The sequence below is a fragment of the Teleopsis dalmanni genome, chromosome X, assembly GCF_002237135.1.
Source record: "Teleopsis dalmanni isolate 2A chromosome X, ASM223713v2, whole genome shotgun sequence".
Classification (NCBI taxonomy): Eukaryota; Metazoa; Arthropoda; class Insecta; order Diptera; family Diopsidae; genus Teleopsis; species Teleopsis dalmanni.
Window position 1 is genome coordinate 93,964,559 of NC_051848.1, and position 23,986 is coordinate 93,988,544.

Below are 23,986 nucleotides of genomic sequence, written 5' to 3' on the forward strand. Positions count from 1 at the left end.
GTTAAAAGAAAAAAAAGAGCGAGAGAGAGAGAGAGAGAGCAAAAGAGCAACAACAAAAAAGAGGATTGAGATATAGGAAGAGATTTAGAAATTGTGATAAGGTTAAATTCAATGAATTTTTGTACTAAACGGCAATTTTGGATGTTTTCATGATTGATTAACTGGGAAAAAAGGATAGTATGACAATATGTCAGTATCCAGTGAATTTGATATATTATTATTATCACTGGATAGAAAAACAAAAATAATTCTATTCACAACACTTTATTTATTGTTTAATCAATTTATTATTCCAACAGAATTCACTTATTTATATGAAGATCTATCAAAAAGTTATGAAATTGTGCAGAGATTGGATAAGGATTAGTGTTACCATTGGATACTACTTTCATCTCATTGGGAACAGTGCATTTTCTTTCATTCTATCACTATTCATCATTCTTTCATTCTATCACTATTCATTAGGTATTCAATATATAAATGTGTACTTATAATTTAAGTAAAGAAATTTTAATGACTAAATGCTAACAAAAGGCCTCAAAAGGCAAAAAACTCTTTATACTTTCCAAAAAGTTTTTGATGAACTGTAATTTAGTAGAAACAATAATAGTCTTAATAATCAGTTGGTACCACTCCGACTTTAAGATGATATATGTATATCTATAATGATCAAGTGGCTATATACATTAACATAATATCCAATATCCTGAAAAAGTATTAATGATACATGATATTTTTTTTGTTTCAATTTTCAAATAATTTTTAGTTTTTTCTTTTGATTTAATTAGCCATTATTATTTAAATATTTTTTTAAATTACATTCATTATTATTTTAGAAAAACATAATTTTTTATTTTATTTATTTATTTCAACATAGAGGTAATATTTTGTTACATACAATTAATTAATAAGTTTCCTGACTATTAATACTGCTTGGGAGATTTTATTTGAACACTTTTACAATATCTGTTCACAGCAATATTGCTGAAGATCGGTGTACTGGTAAAATAACATTATTTTATTTTTAGTAGTAGTAGTAGCAGTATTCTTCTTTATTATATATAGGTTATATTTACATTTACAAAATTAACTTTATACATTTTCAATAACTTATAATATACAAAACATAAATATTATATATATAAAAGTTAGCTAAAGTAAAACCTATCTAAAGTGACATAAATAGTTTCTAATTTTTCCTTATACGATTATAGCTTTCGCCCTCAATCGGAGATTTGGATTTGTGTTTGTTAAAATGTATTACATCTTCCTTTTCTCCAGTATTGCATAGTGTGCATCTCGGGTCTGACGAGTTCATATAGGGAGCGCAGTTGAGCTTTAACAGTTCTCCTCGAGTTTTGAAAATACATCTAATTGCCTCACCACTGAAACTTTCGGCGAAGTAATTAAGTAATTAACTAAGTCAAAATTAAGTTGTCTGTATAAAACATGAGTTAAGCTTTGTCGACTTTCTGCTTTCGAACTTTTCTCAAAACCCAATACTGATTGTGACTAATACATTTTGCTGCCACTGCTTCCACGAATGAATGTTGTCGATTATCAGCGTTTCACCGCGAACCGTTGCTAGATCAGCCCACGTTTTAAAAAAGTGGTTTTTTTCTTGCAGTAGAGATATAGCTAAGATTTTAGGTAACCGCGAGCTTTCTATGTTAAAAACTTTAAACATGTGCTTGAAGTGGTTTACTAAAGTGTACAAGTACAAAGGTGACAAGCCAGTCTCCAAATAAATCACTCTATTTTATTTTTATGATATAACAAATAAATGAATTTAAATTAATAAATTAATAAAACTAAATTTAGCATTATAATTGTATTTTTATTTTTGTTGAAAACAACTATGAACGTATATATTTATTTCTGGACAGCCCTGATATATACATTAAGACCGAAAAGTTTTCGGAAATTCTCATTTAAAATTCGCGCGCTGTATATTTTTCGATATTTTAAGTTTATGTAGTTTGGCAGCACTGTCCTTAATTACTATGCCAAAAATGAGCGCGATCTGTCAGACAGTTCGTTTACGGCAGCTGTTGAAACCAGTTCACCTCAGTAGGGCGTTGCGAAAAAAACAATGGAAAAAAATATTGAACAAAGAGTTTGCATCAAATTTTGTGTTTCGAACGAAATTTCGTGTGCAGAATCGTTGCGAATGCTACAAAAGGCTTATGGGGAATCAGTTTTATCGAAAACTCAAGTTTATGAGTGGTACAAAGCCTTCCAGGACGGTCGTACGACCGTCGAAGACATTTCGCAACGCACTACTGAGGTGAACTGGTTTCAACAGCTGCCGTAAACGAACTGTCTGACAGATCGAGCTCATTTTTGGCATAGTAATTAAGGACAGTGCTGCCAAACTACATAAACTTAAAATATCGAAAAATATACAGCGCGCGAATTTTAAATGAGAATTTCCGAAAACTTTTCAGTCTTAATGTATATATATCAAGAATAATATATTTGTATATTGGGAAATGAGAGTATAACGAGGGAGTAAAGTTAAGTTCAATATATATATACAATATATATATACATATATATATACAATATATACAAAAATATTGTTAATGAAATAATTTTTAAAATATAATGAATATATTGGTATTGCATTGAAACTGGAGTAAGTGTACTTAAGTTTTATTAATTTTGATTTTAAAATTATTTTATTTCAGTTTTTTCCTATTATTGTAAGTAAAATACAGAACATTTAAAGAAATTAGTGAACATAAAATTTACAAATATAATAAATTTTAAAGCATTTTTAACAGTAATTTAAATAAATATATAAATATATATAAATAAAACTATAATAAATAAAAAAAATATTTATATATATATACATATATATATGAGATATATTATTCTCATGGGTGAATATAATAAATATAATATATATATGAATGATGTTGATCTTATTTTATAATAAAATTTCTATCCAAATACAAAAAATATTATTCAGAATGTAACATATGCAAAAAAGCACATATGAAGTGACGTCATCGGTGTCACTAGCAAATTATAAAAATGTTGTCTGAAATTAGTAGAAATATGAGCCAGCTTAGTTAATAACAACTCGATTGTCAATATCTTCATTCATAATAGGTTGAAGCAGCAGCGAAAACTTCTTACAATCTTGTTGCCGAGTACAGCGATTTACAACGACGAGTCTAATATTTTGGAGGAAATAACCATAATTGCAACAATCACATTTATAAAAACAAACAAACTACGAATTTCTTGTAGTCACCTAAAACTTTAATCAAATCGAAAGAGAATTAATCAAAAAACTTTTATTTCAAGCTTACACTTAAAGAACCAATTTACAATTTACGATTTACAATTGAATATTTGTAATGCACACATTATCGGCAAATATGCACTTCAGATGTATTTCAGATGTTTATATATAATATATGAAGTGCTAAATAATATGACACTGTAACAGTGTAATAGTTCAAGAGTCTACTTAAATGTATATACAAAATGTAATACAAAATAACTTCGCTTATTTACCAAACGTAGACCTGTTTTTAACACTTCAAAAATAACTTGCACTAACCAGTACTCAAAAATATTGTACGATGTATAGGTATACCCTTCTAAGATTCTACAGTTCAAATCCCAATCATGTTTTTCTGCTGCTTTTATAATATAATATCCTTAAATTCTTCTTGAAAATATCTAACCTAACCTATTATTGGTTTCAGTTTACGACCGAGTCCACGATAATACTAGGTCTAGTTTTAAAAAGTAGTTCATCCTAATAATCAGTCCTCCAAATACACCACCCAACTCAATAATTATTACTTGTGATGCATTTATAGTACTGTTGTACTTTATTGTATAAATAATTATTTCCTCTCTTCAAAAATCAAATCAGTTCTTTTCAAAAGCTCTGATTTCAACTTCTCTCAGAAAGGTTTATCATGAATATATAAATAACATTCTAACAATAGGAATTCAAATAAAGCCAGTCTGTTTGATTTCTCACATTACCTCCTACCTAGCGGGGAAACTGTCGTGACTCATCGCATAGAGGATAATGGGAAATGTTGATGGAATGATCAAAAATACAGCCAGTTCTGGACTTCAAACTTCATAGTTTCTCGATGTGCACTTTGAAACCAAATTGTGTTGCCGAAGTTGCTGTGGTTGATATAAATTAACCTATTAGATTAGGTTAGGTTAGGTTAGGTTATGCTGGTGAACCAAAAACGCCACGCGTAGTCTATTAAGGTCCATTGCGATACCAGATCAAAGTCTTAATTTTTAGCTATAGTGTGCATCATAGTGTCAATACAATAATTAATGTTCTATAGTTCCTTCGGCTAAATTGACCCATTAAGTACCAGGAAAGTTCAAACTTGAAATTTTATGGTGAAATTACAGAAAGATTTAATACTATTTTATTTTCGAAGAAGTTTTCCAGAAAAGTGACGTGTGCATAGCATATTTTTCTACTTTTGATAGTACAAACACTCTTCTGTCTATCTTGGTATCTAGCTACTTTTATGGTGGAGTGTAATTGTAAAATGTATAAAGTACACTTAAATATAAAAATCCATGTTTTATGATTTTCAAATATTTATTGTTAACAAAATATATTTAAATAATCACATATTTATTGTACTATGTAAAAAGGAATAAGCTTACTTGTGTCGTTGTCTACGATCAATGTAATATTGTTTATTTTCATGGAAAATTTTAAAGCAATCTTCTACATGTTAAAACTATGATTTTGGTGTACAAACAATACAGCGGTGATGATTTTGAGATTTTATGGAAACATGCTTATCGATCACACGTGGTAAATTGCTCGAACGGTAAACATCCATATCTTTTTCTCTGCTGAAGCCTTCTACATTTACCATGGGTTCAATTGAGTCATAATTAGTTGCGATAGTGACCGGAATGGTCCATCAAATGAACTACTGAAATAGTGTTCGTCTTATCGTACAAATAATCAGATCCGGTGTTGAAAAATTGTCGAGGTGAAGGGGGTGTTGCAATGCATACTCTCAATGGCTCAATAATTTTATTGAATGAATAAATAAACATTTTAGCAGAATGTCGATAGAAGTTTGGTGTTATGGTTTTATCGATTGATAAATACTCCGCTCAGACACTAAATTGCATGTAACGTTCGTTTAGCATTTTGAGCAATGGCCGCAGTTTTGCAAATTTGTCAGCCATTGACAACGTGTCATTATTTGCGATATGGAAATTTGATTCCAACTACAGGAAGGTATTAAACGGCATTTTTTATTGTATGATACGTATGCCAAACACTAGATCCATAGTCCATTTATGTCAAGTGTGAAAAATAATTTCACATTTGACACTATTCTATCTGGAAACTAAGCGTATTCCGGGTTATCTACGCTTCATATGTCAATAATATGCAATAGTTCCTGTTTTGTTAGATATCTTCGGCACGACAATATAATTTTATTTATAGTAAAATAATAATGGCAGAACTTAAAGCAAGAATAAATGTAAGTACTGCATAAAACAATCAAATTCAGACTCAACCAGCAACAAAATTTCAAAATAGACTCATATTATCTATAATAAAATAACACAAGTTTGAGTTAATTAAAAGAGTATGATATTATTAGAGTGATTACTCTCAACTTATTTCATTACCTAACCACTACTATGGGACCCAACGTGTGGATCTTTTTTCGCCGTCTCACCGGCACCAGCACCGACAAACATTACGAAAATTATATTTGGCCTTTTGTGAACACATCTTTTAAAAAATAAACTATTTTTTAATTCTATTTATTTTAGTTTTTATTTGATTAAAAAGAAGCCTTTTATTCACATTTTATTTCTGATAAGGTCCAATCTTGTACAAATCAGAATCTGATCTATACACTGGCTTCATTGTGACCGCTCCGTACACTGTGGCAGATTTAAAGATATTAAAATAAAATTTTGTGTAAATATAGTTTTTGCGATGTGCTGACCACAAAGCGTGATAACTTAATTGTTTTTCAATAGATTTGCAAACATACCTACCGTCTAACTGAACCTTAATATGGAACTATTAAGACGTAGTTCCATTTGATATAAAATATATGCACAAATGTGTGCAATAAAAACATACAGATTTATATGCTCTAGACTTTATGTCTCCCATATCACATTTGTACATACATAATACTTTTTGTAGAGCATCATTTGATGCAATAAAAAATAATATATTATATTACTCTTTACTCCTATGATATGGGGGTTTCCAGTACAAGAAGATAAAGCAACAAATTATATGGAAAACTTGTTTCAGGGATTTCTTTACCATTCACTTCGCTACTAATCTGTGTATATTAATAAAATAGACAAACAAAAACAAGAAAGGCAAAAAACAGGCGTATAAAACCAATTGTGGGTTGCAATGAGTTTGAACTGAACATGATACCAATTGTGATTCGATCGAACATCGTTGCATGAGGTTGGGTGGATTTATTTATAAGAATCTAGAACACTTCTTTGTACTCTAGATTCTTTGGTGCTACCATATTTAACATATTGCTATATAGTATATACTTTGTTGTGTTTATTCCTTCAAAGTGGATTCCAGTTGATCTTAAGTACCATATTCTAGTTTGCGATGCTTTCCACCTACTCCGGGAAAAAACAGTGCGCAAAAGAAATTGAATTATATTTCGATATTAATATATAAATATAAGATTCGTCTAAAAGAATACAAGAATCTCTTAATTTTACATTTTATATATTTTTAATCTAAAACTTATAGTGTAAATGATAGCTGTTGTGCAGGCCAAGCTATGCAGTAAAGGTCATAAAGTACATAAAATCCAGGAGTATTAAGCTTAATGCTATTTCATGAGACGATTAAACAGAAAAGTCTACACGAAATTTTGTATATCAAATTAAGCTTGAACAGTAACTGCAAAAAAAGCAGAAAGAAGTTCATAAAAACAGTTGAAAAACAACAACAAACTGTATTAGTTTTTTTTTTATTTTTTTAAGTGTTTGTATGAATTTAATAATTGTCAAAGGCGCGCGTGGCATAAACCACTTACAATCTACATTAAAATCTGCAAAGAAATAGACAAAAAGATTATGTCTGACTTGACAGTCGAGCGAGAATCACACACCTTTTTTCGAGGTATGATTAATTTTTTTAATACATTTAACTATTTTCTGTCATACAAAGTCCGGGTGTGGATTTGCAGTATAAGGTGACGATGAGGGTAGCCGTAACCAACAGCTAGATATGATCACCTCAGTCAGACGAAAAGTTCCCTTTGCTCACAAGCGATTTTTGCAGTTGCTGGCTCTAGCTGTCTGTTGCTGATGTGGGCATTGTGTTGCAACAGTTGCTACAAAGAAAACTGCAGTAATTAGCAGAAAACATTAATGAGACGCTTAATACTAAGTGTCACTGCACCAAAGTGAAAGTGCTTATACTTGCTCATACACTGGTACACTTAAGCCACATTGGGCAGTCAAGTGTTAAAAAGGTGCGTAGCGAATCAGTTTTCTTTACGATGTTACCATGAAATCGTATGAAAATTATAAGTTGCGAAAGACAGTGTTTAAATAGAGTTATGAATCCATTATTCTTTCTTTTATGTACAATAGGATTTTATGGTACTATGGTGCGCATGAGTAACGTGAAGGACAAGTGATTAATTCATTTTTTTAATTAATTCTAAAAGGAATATCACAGTGGAAATATTTATTTTTGAAGTAGAATATATATATTAATTTTTATTAATTATTATTATATATTAATTTGAATCAAAAGTAAAAAAAAGAAATTTGTGTGACATATTCCTTTTTTTTGATATGAAGGATAAATAAATTTTTAAAAATACTTCTAATTACAATATCGTCCTGAAATTTTTGGGTTTTATGTAGAATTTTATTACTAATCGAAATCAAAAATATTATATAAGAATATATGTAGTATATTCTTTGAAAAATCATTCAATGGAAATGTAGTCCGCATGTGCTTGATGTGTTTTGCAGGAGAAAAAAAAATATTAAAAAATTTCAAAAAGAGTTGGTATCTCGAAAATTTTAATTTCGTAGTAAAATTTAAAACTGAATCTAAATAAAATATAAAAAATGGAATCTCTGGGGAAACATTTTAAGAAAAATTTTTTTTTAGAAATTTAATAGTTAATATTAGTACTTAAATATAAACAATTTTAATTGTTTAAACAATTTCATAAAAGTTCAATCAATTATCTTTGAAACGCTATAAATTTCAAATTTTTACCTTTTATAGAACTTGAGATATAACCATTTGAAAATGTGTCTACTATGCCAATTCTCAAAACCCCATGGGTCCATATCTCCTAGGAAAAAAATCACAAAATTTTTTCCCGAGATACGGGTCTTCTTATTTTATGAAGGGAGCTCATAAAAAAAATTTCAGCTAAATAGGAGATCATGAGGTCAAAAAGGTGTCCGAGTTGTAAAAGAATGTCCCATATATATGATATAAATGGGCGTAACTCAACACAACTTACAAAAGCCAATATGTAACAGACTTTTTATAAAAACCAAATTCAACTTAAAAAATTATAATTTAAATCTTAAGAAATAGAGATCTTTAGAAGCTAAAAAATTTAACTTCTATTGGAAAAATCAATTGTTTGCGTAAATACATTTATTTTTGTTTTTGTACTCTATGGACCACAAAAGAAAGTCTAAATGGTTTCCGATGACAAACAAATGAAGTTGCCTTACCCGGCAAACGGTCATTGAACGGTTAAGGCAATGGTCATCTAATATATATAAACTGATTATACTTTGCATGAAGAAATACATACTTTGATTAAAAATTGATAGACATCTCAAAAGTTGTTGGCATGTCTACAGGTATATTATAATTCTATGGTAATAGCACAAAGGCTTAATCGGGCAGACAATTAATTAAAACAGAAACAATTGTTTTTAATAGTTTATTAAAATTCCGATATTTTAATTATCTTGGATAAAGTAATAAACAGTCGTACTTGTATAATGAAGACAAAAAATATATTAAGGATATATGTAAAAAAACAAAACCAATAATGTATATATATATATTATACAAACATACGGTTTATTATAAAAATATTACATAATTATATATATATATATATATATATGTATATATATATATATTATTATAGTTATTATTATATCTCTTACTACATTATTATAATATCTCTTACTACAATGTCTTTCTAGATGTCTCGTTTTAAGATAAATTTCACTACATAGATTTCTCCACATATATTTCAGTATATATACTGTACCCATCCCCTGCATAATTTAATTTAATTTAAATAAAATAATTAAGTCTGAATATATTGCAAAATAAAATATGTGCTGTGTAAAGAAAACATTACTAAAAAATATTACTCAAAATCGTAATTGTCTAAAATCCAATAAAATGCGATTCGGAAAGAGTCAAAGTTTTGCATTTCCAAAATGATTTCCTTTTGTATATTTTATATAAATAAGTTTTATAATGAAATTCAAAGAAAAATGGTCAGGACAGTAACAAATCTCAGAAAGTACAGGATAAAAACCTAATTTAATTCAAATTATGGATATAACAATTAATATCCAACTTTAATAGCACTGATAATAGATGCCCTATAGTACAAAAAACACAACTATTATATCATTCAACTATTATATATTATATACTTAAAAGTTTCAACAGCCTAAAGCGTAAATGTAAAACTACAATTTCAGATTGCAGTCCTTCACTTCTCTGGATTCGGATTATGTTTACTAAATAAATTTTTTTTGTAGTTAGTAATGGTTTTCTGAGAAAAAGCTTAAACACTTTATGCTCGTTAATACAAACTCTTGAAAACCAGACCATACCAAATGCAAAACTGAAAACTGGATTTGTGGAGTCGAATTCCACAAATTTAGGTGGAAAATTAATATTCCAATTATCCAAATATTCAGATAGAAATGCTTAAGGAGAACTATTCTGAATTTGAAACATTTTTCAATAAATTGGAACAAATTAAAATAAAAACAGAATGTCGCATAATGGAAAATAAACACATCTATAATGTCATAGTTACTTCGTTTTTTATGGAATCTTTTCTCAGTGGAAGACTGTACTCGTCTGTGCAATCACAGATTTAGGCTTAAGGATTAAGGAATTTAAACATAAAAAGTATTGCGCTTTCCTTCTAAGCTAAAATTCACAATACAAAATAAAGAACAAAAAATTATAAGTTGGATTGTACAATGACATCATTGTAACGGCTTTGACTAAATATTGGATCGTCGAAACGAACATTGATTGTTCTTGAATAAAACCCTCTTGAGTGATTGTCTTTTCGGTGCGAAATAAATCCAAAAGTAACTAAACAAATCATTCATTACATGAAAACGGTAAAAACTTGTCGAAATATATAATTCATGTTCCTCGGAGGTCTAAGGCCGCAACAATCGATTTTTGTGGAATACTATTATTATCGATTTTAATAGAAAGCACGGAACATAGTATAAGAACACATAGTATAAGAAAATGCATAAGTAATCGATGATCATTTCAAACAAAGATGTGTGTGTTTAAATGTCGTTTTACAATTCCAAATGTGAAGAAATCAGAGATTTATTAAACTATTTTTTAGACATTTAACTTCCGTTGAAGTTGTCTATTACTAGAAATGAACCTGTAATAAAACTACTTAAAATACTGTCATGGCCATTCATAGATCATATCAAATATAATATATTCCAGTTTTGAAATTTTTTTTTAATAATCAAAAATGTTCTCTGAAATATTAAATGGACATTTTGTTCACCCTAAATTTATAAGACTGAAGTCTAATACGAGTATATTTCGTTGAAGATTCGGATTTCTTGATGGAATTGTGTTTGTTGAAAAAATCACTGGCTTTTCTTAGATTTTTGACCGGATTTTAGAATTTTAGAGACAGCAAACAAAATACACTTTAAATTATTTTAATAAAAGTTGAATATTTTGACCACAGTTTGCTAGAAATTTAAGATCAAATAACGTCAAAAATATTTTCAATGTAATTTCATATTAAATTTTTTGATTGTTCATATGTTTACCAAAATTATGGACATTCGATTTGACTTCCGGATTCTGTAATATTTTTAAAAAATTCAAAAATTCATATTCTTTGTTTGGTTTGCGAAGGTTCTTTGAGACTTCTTATCGCTTAAGTAATGGCGGCTGGTAGACTATTTAGTATGGCCAATTGTATGAATAAACGATTAGCTGAAGTAGATAGTATTGGTGCAACAGGACTCCAAGGCGGCAATAAAAATATTTTAATCAATTATTCCACAGATGTTAACCGTAGTGATTATAGACCTCTCCAAGGAACAGAGAACCGAATTAACAATGGGCGACCAATGCCGGTATGTCATGCTCGAACATTCATTTGTACTTTCATAAATAACGTAATTCAGTCTACCAATTGTTACTTAAATTACAATGTCTTTAACAAATACCAAACAACATATACCCAGCCACTGTTCAAAGGTGCAAGAGCAACGGCCACAACATTAAATAATGTACAAAATCCAGGAAGACAACGTTGCAGGACCATGGCAACGAAATCACGAACTCGTCACAATAAGAAGCATGACTTTTCAAAAGTTATAGATTGTGTTTTTAGAGCAGTGGAAACTGAAAAATTTGTATTGCTTAGTAGAGCAGTAATAATGACGTCATATGAGTACTCGACATATGTCCAGCTAAAGAATATTTTACGTGATGGTTCGCTACAAATTGCTGAAGGACTAAGGCTACATCTAACAGCTGGGTTGGCTGCATCGATTATGGCATGTGCAGCATATATGCCTATTGAAACGTTTAAGTTAAGAGTTCTTCCGGGCTCTAAGAAGCTGCAAGGCATATTGAAAGGTAAACATATGATAAAAGTGTTCATCCAAATCGGCCGTAAAGAGGGAATATGTAGCTATTTTCGTGGTTTCATTATTTACTGCTGCCGTACAACACCACAAACTGTCGCAGTAATATTAACTATTGAGCAAATGTGGATTTTGTACAGTAAACTCAAGAACGCGTTTGACAAACCAGCCATCCAGCAATGAAAACAGAAATAATTAGACAATACTATAAATGAGAAATGCCGACAATCTTTTTCAAAATTTTATTATAAAAATCTAAAAATCAAAATACTGAAAAATTTAAAATCTAAGAATTGTAAAACTCCCAATTGAGGTTTGCTGTAAAACCCGTGAATTTGTAAATTACAAAAAACTTGTATTCTCATAAGGTTTGCGATTAAAGTTGATTAGTTTTAAGATACTGCAGTCTACAGCCTGCCACCTGCAGACTGCGGCCTGCAGATCACAGAAACTAAATTACTTTAATTGTGAATCTTCAGCAAAATGATATATAATAAAAAAGTGGTCCTTGTTAAATCCTGACATTTCTTCTGCTACCTCAAGTTGCTTGTTGAAAAGAGGTTTATCTTCAAATTTAACTTATATACTTATTTTACACTCTATCTAATCGTATGTTCACATTTTGAATGCTTTGGTCGAAGGTGATATGTTTTGTGTATTGAAAAAAAGAATGTAAATGATATTTTCTAATAACGTTAAATTAATTAAATTTTTGATCAATTTTTATTTTAATGAAGTAACATTTTAACTAGTTGATATCAGATAGGTTGCTAGCACTTTTGAGTTTTTGGACAGTTTTTAGATTAACTTGCAAATTTATTCGTATCTAAATCCATTAGAAGTTTTTTTTTGACTAGAAGCTTTCTAGTATTTCGATATTCGATTGGAGTGTGCTGCTTCTTATTTGCATATTGGGTATATGATTTGTTTGTTAATGATATTAGGTAATGAATTGCGTTAAATGAGTCAATTAAACTTTTTATGTACCAGATGAAATACTTTTTTTGAAGTGAACATATGATTCATTGGATTGAAACGTTCGCTGAAGTAATTACGACAATATTTATAGTAACAATCCTTACTACAACAAGTCAAAGTAACAAGTCATAGACTTGTAGTAACGATTGTTATCATAATTGTTGTCGTGATTATTTTAATAAACGTCTCAATTCTGAAAATAACTGGTGCCCGGGTCACTACAGATTCTTTTGGTACATTCAAAACAGATATTAATATGGCATGTAGACTTAATGCGAATCATTTGGTGCTATTGTACGAGGGCTAAAAGGGGCACTCTATTTTTTACCCCTCAACTTCTTATGACTTGACTTATTCAAATCTTTCGATATAATCCTAAGAAAGTTTTCAGTATGTTAGCATTTAATGACACTTTGATTGTTTGATTAAAGAAGTGAAATAAACATTTTTTGGAAGCATTTTCTTTTTTAGGTAAATCTATACAGAAATGGTGTAGTTAAAAACCACACTTTTCTAATTATTTACAAAGAAAAGCTTAAGAAGAGAAGTTTAGTTTTATTGAAATAGAATTCGTTATAACTCCCAAACTCTAGCAGTGTGTTGTTTTTATACATATCTTTTTTAAATATGGATCAAAGTAATAATTATGTGTTATCTAATTAATAAAAATTAAATAGTTTTAAAGAAATATAAATTAAGTTTAAAAAAAGTTGTATATGTAGTAACATATAAAAATTAATTATCATTAAATATGTAAAATAGCAACTGCCTACCTGTTCCACTGACGTTATTTTATATGTACAGTAGCTGGTGTTTTTTTTCTTGCTCGATTTAAATTTTAGGTTGAAGCTCGCTGAATGCGTTTATGACTTTAAAAAGAGTCCAATATAACCGCAACCGACTGACTTTCTGATTAACGTATGAAACCGTATTCAATGTCACTGATCCAAACAATTTGTTGTTGTACTTGAAGTGGTTGTGGTTGTTGTTGTTGTAAATGTTGTAAATGTAGTAAATGTTGTTATATGCAGTTAAAATCTACATGAAATTCAAAACATGTGGTTTTTTTTAAATATAATATTTTCAAAGACATTTAACCGAAAGCACTACAAAAAACAATAACCAACAAAAAAGTTACATATAAAGTTGGAAATAAAATGGCGTAATCTTAATGCATTACATAAAAAGATCTGTTTCAATTTAGAACTGTAGGTACTTAGATAGAACTCTCATAACAAACTAGAGAAGAGAGGACCAATAACTTTTGGTCCTTAACTTTTGGCTTAAATTGAAATCTAAATATTAATCATCTATGGAATTCAAAATAATAAATCTTTAATCTTTAATTAGACTAAAAGCAGTTACGTATAAATCGAACCTATTATAATTTCTATTTTCCTGGTGCTTTTGTTGCGTAGACATTTGTAAATATAATAGGTACTTTCCGTGCACATCGTCTGTAATGCTCAGTGAAAGTGATGATTTGAAATGTCTTTAAAATACTAAACTTAATCGAAAGCAAACAGCTTACTTCTCATAAAATAGAACAGTAAGAAGAAGCACTACATGTATATAGAGTGACACACTCTTATTGCTTCTGCGAAGCGCATTAATAGCGTTATTAAAAGGTTTGTTTGACCTATGTAAAAAATTACCCATATCAGATCTCAAGCAACTCAACGCTAATATAAATCTGTTAGTGATTGAACCATTATACATTATTTACAATTCTTTAAGGTGGATGATAAACATTGGAAACGATACTACTCTGACATATTATCTATTGTAATATATTGTTCTGTTCTGCAATGTTGATATATAATGTAACAGTTGTGTATTGCATTCTAAAGAAATAATATTATGAATGTTTAGCTTCAAGTGCCTCAGTAATCACCCCAATACAACAATATTATCTCTAAATATAGTAATTAAACTGTAAATAAATTACACTGTCACTAGTTGATCGAACACTAGTTGAATTCATTTACCTATGTCCGTCTGTCTATTTTAATTTGTAGCTATTCGAATAACACTGCACACATACTTTTCAGGGGTGGACTATAACTATAACAACCATATAAACTGTCGATTCAAATACATGCTTTTGTTATAAAAACTTTTTTTCTGATTTGGAAATTAAGCATACTTTATATAATGTCGTCTGTCTTTTGAAAATAGGGTTAATTGGTGTAGAATTAGGTATAGGAAGCATATCCACTGACGATTTAGGATGTTTCTTAAAATGCTTGCCACCATATGATGTGCGAACATTACGTTGTGTGCAAGCATACTCTAGCTTTAAATTGTTTGAAGGTTCAAAGAGCTCGAATATCTATCTGCATTATGATAATCGATAACTTATGAAAACATCAGTACTGGTAATACTATTAAAGGACGGACAACTCTATCTGCACTATGATAATCAATAACTTATGAAAACACAGTACTGGTAACATTATTAAAGGACGGACAGACATTTGAACTATCAGTACAATTTTCAAACTCCTCTTTAGTAATCTCATGCTAGAGCGATTTAGCTACTATACATAAAATTTGAATTTCAGCACAGCACAATGGATACTTCTAGAACCATGAATTAAGATGTACTACGAATTATATTGTATTGTCAATTTCTTGTTTCTGCAACATAGCTCCAAATAAAGCGAATAATACAAAATTTACTACTCCAGAAACGCTGTTCTTTCACATCTACTAATCACTATTTTGAAAAATTTATATATAAATTTGCGGTCTATTCCTTTTTTTTGTAGTTCTACAAATGTGAATAGTTAACTATAATATATACAAAACAACCAGTTACGAAAATTTAGTATTAAGGTACTTAATATTTAGACTTTATAATCTTATGATATTATTGACTGACAAAAAATACATTTCTATAATGCTATTACATTCCATAAAAATTGTTTTAAAAAGTTTACACTTTTTTGAGAAAAATCAAGTATAAATTAGTTCATATATATTTAATGAAAGTAATGGTTTTATATACTTGCTGTACTGAGATATGCCCTCAAAAGTATGTTCTATAAATTTTGAGAACCTGAAATCAACGTAAATAATATGATATATTTTAAGAGAGATTCTCTCTTATCCTCATTTCCCAGTGAAGCATAGGACACTATTTTACGTAAGTTCGATTAAAATATTTTTTTGGGGTGCTACAGGATCCAATGTGGTCAGCAAATAATACATATTATAAAGTAGTGCACAGTAATAAATGCAAGTGAAAAATTTTTTATTTATCAAAAAAAAAAAACTATTTGATCTATTTCTGTGGTCCTAGTTCCAATTATTATAACTTTAAAATGATTAAATTAATCTCATAGGCTTTTATTTTATTGGACAGATATTGGATAGATATAATAATTTTTGGTGATAATTGTTTTAATTGATAGTTCGAAGTAAAGCACGTTGCATAACACCAAATCAGTAGTGTTATGAACATGTGAACTACTATTGATATCTCAGTCCTAAGAGTTCATCGGCGCGTCCGAACAATCGGCGCCTAATTAGGACAGGAAAACAATACCATGTCATAAGGCGGACAATATCTTAAGCTCTTAAATTAGTGATATCGGACAAACTCGCAAAAAAATGGGAAAAATCCAAATCCGTACGATCACTGCTGTATGCTTAGAGTCGTTGTCATGATATAATAAAAAGGTTGCCTCAAGCTCTAAGAATGTGTTATTTTCTTTTAAATTTGTATTTAGCATATTTAGATACCCATATTTATCCATTGTATCTAGTGTAATTTCAAGTTCGCCAGCACCATTACTTGCTATACACACCTAAACATCAACCACCATGTTTCAGCGTTGAAATTAAGTTTTGTTTATCATAGGCTGTACATGATTTTCTATACAGAAGTTTTCTGCCTTTGATTTCAAATATTCAAAATTTACTCTCATCGGAGAATATAACTCATTTTCAGAACTCCATACGTTTATTTACATGCTTTCTTGCAAAGCTTACTCATTTTATTCTATTATATCTGGATATGTATGGCTTTTTTTTTGCAACCAGGCTATATTACATGCTTTTCTTCAAAATTATACGGACTGTATCAGGACATATTTTGTTTTCAAGTATTTCGGCAATATGTTCAGCCAGTTTGGAAGCTGCTACTCTGGTTGTTTATGCTACACCTTTCTCTATCTGAGAGAATTCAGGGGCGGCCAGTACGAGGTTTAGAAACGTAAGTACTCGTCTCCTTGAAATTATTTACAAAGTTTTGCACAGATGTATATTGACGACCGATATCTTTAGCAATTTTTCGTTGGCTTATATCGTCTTTTCAAAATTTAACAGTTATATGTTGCTCACTAATACTGATTTCACGTCTTGTATTTACTGTTTATATATAAATATACTTTTAAGTAATTAATTCTTAGACTATTTAAGAAGTTAACTGGTAATTACATATCATTTAATGACACATATATATATGCTAGCAAGCGAATTTAAATTAATGGTAAATATAAATAATAGGAAGTGAACGCAGACTTTTTCTGTTTTAAAAACTGTTACTTTTGCATATAATTGTGTATAATTTTTTTTTAAAGAGTAACTTTTAAGTTTTTATCTTTGAACTTTATTGTTGTTTCTTTGGGTTAATTAAATCAGAAACCAAAAATCAATTTGAGTAAAAATTAAAAAAGTTATGCGAAATTTACGAAATATTTTGTGTGACCGCAGACTTTTTCTGCTGCGTGTATATAAATGTTGATTTTGCTGACACATCTGATCAAATGTGTTTAGCAGATATGTTTATTTGGACCACGTTGTGCTTACTGACTTTTAAGTTTTGTGAATATTTCGGAAGATTTATTTAAATTGTAAAATGTAAAACTTAAAAGTTATGAAGCAAATATCAAAGTTTTTTTGTATAGAATTTATTCATTTATATATTAATATGAATAAAAAATATAAATTACAATCCATAGCTCGAACTTCTATAATTCGAAATTTTATAACTCGAATAAAAATACTCGCGAACAAGAATAAGGGAATGTGCATTCTATAAGACGAATTTTTGTCTTAAGTATGAATCCATTTTGGTGTTAGGGGAAGTCCTTTTTTCCAAACCAAATATTTAGTTTTTTCTTTCTTATGTTGCTTTTACAGAGGCATAGAATTGGCATTTCTTCCACCGAATATGAATTAGCTCATTAGTGTAACTTTCGCAACAGAATCATAAAAGAAGTTCTTAAGCTTAAGGATTGCATAAATCATACAACAAAATCTTAATATATTAATGTAAATCGTCAAACAATAGCGCAATGCTTTAAAAAGGCTAGATTTGGCCAATTTTCTACATGGGACGAACATGATGACATATTTCTTTAGTTTCGTTGAATAACATTGATAAAGACCGTGAATTGATGTAAAAGTAAAGTAAATAATATAACTTCCCATGTTACTCTTAACAATTATATTGAGCTTGACAATGAAATTTGTACCATATATCAAGCTTTTCTACAGATGACGATATTATTAAATTCTTCTCTCTCTCTCTATATATATATATAAGCTCAACGGAAAGTGATGATGAGGATTCTCGTTGGATGAAATTTTTTGTCAGTCTTCCAAGAATAAAGTAGAAGACTCATTCAAATTTCTAAATTTTTATTTGCAAACGAAAGATACTATAACTAATGATCACTTTAAGGCTTTGAGAAAAGAAAGAAATAAAATAAGAAAAGAAAATTAAAATTTCAAACTCCATTTTCTAAATATTTTACTTGACGACATTTTAATTATCTTAAAATGTGATTTTAGTTTCTTTTAAAAATAAAAAAAAAAATAAAAAAATTCTCTAACTCGAAGTCTCCATAAGTCGAAGTCTTCTTTGCAAAGTGGTACTTCGAGTAATGAAAGTTAAGTAGTTTGATTTATTCTGTAACTTCAAATACCTAATAGAACTAAGAACGGACACAAAAGGCAATAAAATACAAATTATATGAGCCTAAGTATATATGTATTATACTACAGTATCGGTATAAACAATAGAGATTTTTTGATTTGTTTCTATTGCACAAAAAGCTTTAGTTATAGTTTCTATTAACCAAATCAAAGGCTTTAATATCCATAATGCAATTGTTATTGTTAAAAATTGTTACAGTTAGAAATGAGTTTGTGCGGGCCTATGTCCCACAGAGTACCAAAGAAAGGAACAAATTTATTCTACACAATTTTGTTATCTATATACATACTCTCGTTCTATGTAATATCTTCCTATCGGTATGCCAAATTATTAAATAAATTAAAAAACTTTTTTATTTACAATCTTCATAAATTTATCTGTCGTAATGGCCGCTTGTCCAACTTTTGAATTTCTCGAGCCCTTCTAAACCGGTTCAATGCTGTCTGTAAGCGTATTGAAATAATAAAAGTACTGGATTTCATGAGATTTAATTTGCAATACATTCAATACATTCGTTATTTTCTTTTCGAAAATATAGATATAATTATATATATATTGCCATCAATTTAATATGTATTTAAAGAAGTTTATTTTTACTTTTTTGTTTAACTAAGTTTTTTTTAATTTATTTGATGTGACATATTTGATTTGGCATATTTTTAAAGACAATTCGTTGTCTTCAAATTGCTATAAAAATTCTCAAAATGCAACAACAACTTTAGAAACTACTAAGGCAACAGTTTAATTGATAGAGTTAAGCTATTTACCATATACTAAATGCTTGAAAATGCACTGAAAAGACATACAAAAAGATAAAACTGAAATGAGTAAACAGCTGTTCTCTGGCCAACAAACGACGCTCTAAACTTGTTTTGTTTTTGGCCAAATTTTTTCTGTTTCTGCTATAGTTAAAGCCAGACTTTGTTGTTTTAAAGCCGGAAATACGGTTTCTAACTAAATTGTGTGATAGTAAGGTATCTTTTTGGGTGCACAATTTGCGATTTAATGTCTCGAAAATCTGTATTACGTTTTATCCAAAATTTTTCAACTCGTTTTCTTGCAGTTCGCCGCTTGCTAATCACTTTTTGGCCTTTTTTGAAATTTTTGCGGTATTCACTTTTAAAGCCTTTCACTTTTAGTCACTTCTTCTTAACTCTAAATTGCTCAAATGGCTTAGTTTGCATTCAATTTCAATCTCGCACTAATTTTAACTTTTTTTTACATTGCATTTGGGAAAGGACACCTCACTTAAACGGTCGTCAATCTTTTTTAATTTTAAATCTCATTTCATTTATTCGCAATATTTCATATTCTTATTATTATCATTATTTTTGGAACATTTGGTTTTCTTTCGGTTTTTTTTTTAATTAATAAATTTTGCACACCGACGCGCTGCAGTTCAAGCCAAGATCGTCTTTAAGGCTGACATCAGAGCACCTTTTTTTGACTTGTTCTGCTTGAGCTTGTGTTACTTGATTACGACTCTTTATCTTTATTTGTGTTTTATTTCCATTTTTAAAATTAATTTTAATTTTTTATCTATGAACTTTATTTAATTTCATTAGATTCTGTTTTAGTTTTCAAATTCTCCACTTAAATTTAACGAAAACTCAAAATACCAAAGAAGCACAAAAAAAAACTGTTTTGTATCTTAAATTTGCCGCAAGTGTACGACGGAGTTTTATTATTTGATTTTACCTAAATTAATGCTGAATTTTATCTTTTGCTGGAATCTCGAAATTATTTTTTATTTAACTTTTAGTTCTCGTTTCTTTGTGTATCGAACCGCTGCTGTTGCCCGCCAACGCTGTACTAAAAGAGTGTCGATGCTGTTGGCCAAGTTAAATAAGTTGGTGATGATGATGTCAGTTCTGCTGTCTTAAGAGCAAAAGAGAGTGAGTAAGCTCTCTTCGCAACAAGCAAAACTAACTTCAAATGCTCTTAAATTAAAAGAGGCTTGCAGGTACATTAACTACACTACACAATTGCGGCGATATACATGAGTAATTTTTAATACCAGCACAGCCTTACAATCCGTAAATACCATAGAAAAGTTCGATATTTCTAATAAATGATAGTTTTAAAAAAAATATTTTTTTATTTTTATTATCACCATTATTAAACTATGTACATAAAAACATTTACTAACAACACAGCCAATGAAAAAGAAACTAATGAGTGGTCTAACTTAAATACTTATAAGAAGAGCTTATTAAAAGTCCTTCTTCAAGTTAATAGAAAATGACATCTTGTGGTTTTTCTCGAATAAGTCATTAGAGTAGGTATGTGCTATCCTTCTTTTAAGAGCCGCTGGAGGAATTTAAATTACTTTAGAAAATCGTTCGTTTAAGGATTGAACACATCTGATCCCTCCATATGTTCTAGGCCTTTTAAAAATTTTAGTTATTTTATTTTAGAAAAAATGTTATTGAATACTAACGTGTTATTTAGATAGAATATCTTAGTATATAGTTAATTTTATTAGACTATCACTGTAAAAGGTAATGAGGTCACAAGTAAGAGTAAAAAACCTCTTTAACTATTCACCATTAATTATACATAAGCAAGAGAATGTAGTAGGCAAAATGTGAAGCTAATTCGACTCGCTGACATCACTGTTACCTGACTTCTCGGTCATGAGATTATTAAAAGGAATTAAAAGCAGTCAGTTCAGCCCGCATTGATGGTATTTATGGATGTGTTATTCGGGTGCCAGTTTATATAGCTTGAAGATCGTTGAGAGGGGCACTTATCTCTATTTTCAAGCTAGATTTATTTAGAACATGTGAAAAATTCAAATCGACACCAGGTCGTAAGAACAGATCACATATACTTATTAGCCATGCAAGTACTACTGGGCCCATTACAGCTCTTCCAGACTATTAGTGTGTAAGATCTCACTCAGAGCAACAGCACATTCTTTTTAACACTTATAACAGACATTGTGAGAAGTTACATTTATTCATTTTCTCTGTGATTGTCCTGCTTTGTCTAATAGAAAAAACTTGATTTTTGGATTACATTTTTTTGAGAGTTTGTTGGACTGATTACAAAGAAAAACAGTTGTTAGATTTTACAAACTCAATAACATGGTCTGAATCTTATCTGACAGCCTTTTTTGCTAAAATATGTTATTAAAAAATATATGTTTTTTAATCACTAATTAAAAGAAGATCATCTACTAATCAAATACTATGACGTACCAGGATAACTTCGTTAAGGAACTGAAGACTAACATAATATCATTTGAAGTTACCTTTATAAACCTGATTACAAATACATGCTCCGTGCTAGGATATCACATGTACAGTGTAAAAACTTTGTAATGGTGGTAAGCAACATTTTCAAGTACTCTGAGGTGACATCTCTTATAAAGTTCAAACTATAATAAAAGGACATCAGTATAGTGTTTATATTATGGAATTATTGTACCTACTAGATTTACTGCTATAGTCAAAGTGTAGCACAAAGTGTATTTAAAATGTGCTTTGTCAGGATCGTGATTAAAGTTTGAGATCACTCTTAAGAATATATCAAAACTGTGTGGAAGTTGAATCAAAAGGTAGACGCCGAATAAAGTGAAGGCATTGTGTACATTGTTAATACACATATAATCGTTTAATATCGTTCTTCTCTATTTCTGAAAATTTTTTGCCTATATTCTTATTTTGGCAACCATTTTTCTTGTTTTTCTATCAAGTTCATCCAACTTGGTTCTCAAATGTTCAATATTCATTGTGTTCTTTCTATTCGGTTTTTTTCTATCAATGAACTTTTCATATATTCTTGAGAGTAATTCTTTAGTTCAGCTTTAATACGTAGGCTGTGTTTTAAGACAATACTAAGTATAACCAGCTGAATTTTGACATTTCGAAAGTTTGACATTTTCTTGTATAAATATCATTACAAAGTTTAAGTTTACGCGGGCTTATTGTGTTGTCGAAATTTCGCGTCGAAATTTGCTAAAATAATCGAATTAAATAATAAACATTTTTATGCGACTACTTTTTACGATTTTCGACACGGATAATACAGAAAAAAATGTATTGATTAACATAGTTTTATATTTGGTCATTAAATACCACATCCAGCGATTGTAAAACGCTAGTTTAATGAGTTCGGGCGTGATTGTCGTTTTCTTCACGACGAATTTCGTGAAACTCGTTCAATAACAGCTGTTATACGAGAAAATATTGATGCAGTGTGAGAAATGATTAAAATGGATTATGACCGAAATGTTACATAGCAGGAGATAGATGCATTCTTGGATGGTGTGGGCCACCGTAATGGCCGATGATCGCTCTCCGCTCGTGCTTATTAACAGTGGGGTGAAAATAAACATCTATAAATATCTATCGGGAAATTATTTTGGAGGGAGCACTAAGGCCCTGGACAGATAAGCAGGCGCTGTCGTTGAACATTCCAACAGGACTCAGCTTCATCGCACAATGCGTGCCTCAACGAACGTTCCGTGCTTTATTTCATCAACACAGTAGTCCAGTTTAAAATAAATTTTAGTATGTATGTTGATCCTTTTTTCGAGTCAGCGCAACTTTTTGATAGCTGGGGGTACTACAGGGTCCCACCCATCTCATTGACTAATTAATGTATTCCTTATATATATATATATAAATGTTTGCCATTTTTATTAGTTTTAATAACTATTGTTCTTTATTAATTTAAAAATGTTCTTAGACTTTATACCTCTATTATTGCTAACAGTTCTAATGATTTGTCATAAACATTAACAATGCATTCTAAAAATATGCAATGTGAATACGAGTTGATTAAGCAAACCAATTGTTAGAATATTTATCACTCATAAAGATCAGCAACTGAAATGTGTTCTGTATTAAAATATTTAAAACATATCTTTGTAAACGCAAAGATAATCCAAATAATTAAATAAATTGGTAATATGTATATTATTCTTACCTTTTGAAAAATGTTTCTATTTTATAAAAGAGACTTGTAGAACCAGATCAACTGAATCTTTTCGTTGATGTTTTAGAACAAGGGTAACAAGGTTAACAAAAGTTTTGTTATCCTCAGACATTTTGCCAGTATAATAAACCTTTGTTTAGTTAATATTTCATTCCTTATTTTATAAGTTATTGTTATTTACTGTTCTTATGA

General features: G+C 29.5%; 1 protein-coding gene across 7 annotated transcripts in view; it reads right to left on the reverse strand.

The window, feature by feature from the left end:
- LOC119662350 (mucin-4) overlaps window positions 1-20,664 on the reverse strand; it is a 107,144-nt gene extending 86,480 nt beyond the window's left edge. For all 7 annotated transcript variants that reach the window (XM_038071954.1, XM_038071953.1, XM_038071952.1 and 4 more), the window contains exons 1-2: window positions 20,549-20,664; window positions 13,677-13,941 (exon numbers count right to left, since the gene is read on the reverse strand). The gene's annotated coding sequence lies outside the window, so the exon portion shown is untranslated. The remainder of the gene's footprint in view (window positions 1-13,676; window positions 13,942-20,548) is intronic.
- Window positions 20,665-23,986: the final 3,322 nt, after the last annotated feature.